Below are 2,500 nucleotides of genomic sequence, written 5' to 3' on the forward strand. Positions count from 1 at the left end.
GGGGGTACGCCCGTTTCCGTTTCAACTTGTCTCGCGAGGGTGGTTTCGGGGCCAGCAGGAGAGCTCGTCGGGGTAGCAGGCCCTGCAGCCGTGGTCACCGCCAAATCGCCACAACTCGAGCAAGTGAAAAAAAAAAGTAACAAATAAGAAAGGATCGTCGGCTTGGGGGTACGCCCGTTTCCGTTTCAACTTGTCTCGCGAGGGTGGTTTCGGGGCCAGCAGGAGAGCTCGTCGGGGTAGCAGGCCCTGCAGCCGTGGTCACCGCCAAACCCCCCACAACTGTTGGGCGCCTACCTGCGCGGGGCAGGAGGACACTTTCCGATTTCAAATCTCCGTTTGCCGAGTCCACCCCGAACGCACGCGGGCGGGCGGGTTCGCATCACCCTTCGTCACAAGGGGCGAAGCCCGTTCCACCGTCTCGTCAGTAGTGCCGACCGGTCTGTGATCGACGAGGGGAGCCACACCAGGTCCGGCCCTGCTGCTTGGCGGCACCGCGTCGTCGGGAGCTCGCGACAGACGGAGGGTTTCGGTGTACTCTCCAGCCACGGGAAACGAAGCCGGTGATGCAGGCGCCGGTCTTTCGCTCCCAAATCGGCTGGGTTTACATCGTTGCTATCTAGTCACGCTCCCTTCAAACCCGACGGGGTACCTATTCCCCTCACCCGTCTGTGCGTATACAGCCTCTTTGCACTTGCGGGATGGGGGTGGTGGTTTAAAGACTCTCGAGTTGCCGCCCGTCGGTCTCCGAGCTCCGTGCAGTAGTGATCCCCAGCGAACTGCCAGCAGGGCGAACGAGCGATCCCGCTCTCGGTCGGGGCGCCTGGCGTCGATCGGTGGTCGGTGGCTTGCGGGCAAGCTGCGCTGTGAGTGTGGGAACGAGTATGACGAGCCGTTGCCGCGACTCCCAGTCCACCTCGGCGGTGGCTGGGCCGGGCGGGCGTCTGCTCGGGCGAGTGCCGCCCCCGCCTCCTCGCAGGAAGTCCGCTCGCCGACACGCCGCCACGTGCACGCGTCAGTGACGCTGCCGAACCGATGGCCGGTGCCCGTTCCCGCCTCTGCTTTTCCTAGGGCAAAGCTGCTGCACGCCTCGTGATACTAGGCGGGCGACATGGTGGCGGTGATCCTGCCTCCGTCGCTGCGGTGCGTTGGGGCACGCATCGCCTCTTGGGCGCCCTGTCCTCCTCCCCCCAATAGACGTATGTTTCTGCGGGCCGCACCAGGATGGTGCTCCCCATCGCTTCACGCCACCCTGCTCCGCCCGCACGCCGGCGTGCAGGTGGCTGTAGCTCAAGGTGGGGAGCGTATGTGCGGTCCGGGTCGCTTTCCTCTGGCGAGGGAGAGACCTAAAACAAACTCAGACAACTCTTGACGGTGGATCACTCGGCTCGTGCGTCGATGACGAACGCAGCTAGCTGCGAGAATTAATGTGAATTGCAGGACACATTGATCATCGACACTTTGAACGCACTTTGCGGCCCCGGGTTCTTCCCGGGGCCACGCCTGTCTGAGGGTCGTTTGGCAATCAATCGCACTCGCCTTGGCTGGCGAGAGCGCGGCTGGGGTGTCGCAGAGGACCCGTCCTCTTTGTCCCCCTAAGTTCAGACTCCGGAGCCCTCCGGCGTCGGAGCGCTTGGCCTTTCCCCCCCACCCTGCACATTCCGTTCGTCAGGCTCGACGCCATCCCCCCCGCCGGGGAGCGCGGCCTGGCGTCCGTCTGTGTCGTGGCAGTGGGGCCAGCACGGCTGTCACCGGTCCCAGAATGGCTGTCGGTGGTTCACACTGTGTGTGTGTGCCAACCCTCCTGGTCTCTGGGACACGGAGCTGCCACGAAGTGTTGAGCCTCCAGTGGGGGGTCTGCCTAAGCTCTGCACGTCCGCATTGGGTCCGTCTCTCGGTTGGCTGGCAGTGGAAAGAGTGAAGGGAGCCGCGGAGGTCCGGTGCTGGTGCGCCGCCGGCCTGACCGTGGAGCTCGCCGGTTTGACACGCTGACCCGACTCGATGGTTGATCGATTGAGAGTGCTGGGAGCTGCAGGCCGCCCGCTGCTGCAGCCGCCCGTCTCGTGGTTCGTCCTCGGCCTTAAGTGGCCGGCGGGGCGTCTGATCCTGTCTCCCCTGCTGGCGCCGAGTGCCTGGCCGAGGGAGGAGGTTTTCGTCGAACGCTGTGACTTGGACGGTCGCACGCGCGTGGATCGCTGGCTCTTGGCTCTCCCGTTCAGTCCGCACGTTTTCCGCTCCGTCCTGCCACCGGTCTCGGGAGGTACGGAGGGGTTGGCGGGCGTGGTGTGTGCTCCGTCACCGTGCAGGCACACCTACCACGCCGTCGGCCGACCCCCGCACGGTCCTCCTGGCCATCGGGAGGACGGCGGAACGTCGGGCTGTCGGGGGCCAAGTCGCCAGAAGGCCACCGCTGTGTCTTCCGTACCCTGTCACCGTCGGCGTGCCTTCCTCAACTCGTCCGGCTCGGGGCCGCTGGGTTCAGGAGCGGCGTCGCCCGCCGGCC

At 65.6% G+C, this 2,500-nt stretch overlaps 1 non-coding gene across 1 annotated transcript; it reads left to right on the forward strand.

Moving 5' to 3' along the window:
- Positions 1-1,360: 1,360 nt before the first annotated feature.
- Positions 1,361-1,514, forward strand: LOC140472255 (5.8S ribosomal RNA). The gene has a single exon (XR_011957499.1). It is a non-coding gene; the product is annotated as a 5.8S ribosomal RNA (ribosomal RNA).
- Positions 1,515-2,500: the final 986 nt, after the last annotated feature.

This window comes from Chiloscyllium punctatum, unplaced genomic scaffold, assembly GCF_047496795.1.
Source record: "Chiloscyllium punctatum isolate Juve2018m unplaced genomic scaffold, sChiPun1.3 scaffold_283, whole genome shotgun sequence".
NCBI classification, from domain to species: Eukaryota; Metazoa; Chordata; class Chondrichthyes; order Orectolobiformes; family Hemiscylliidae; genus Chiloscyllium; species Chiloscyllium punctatum.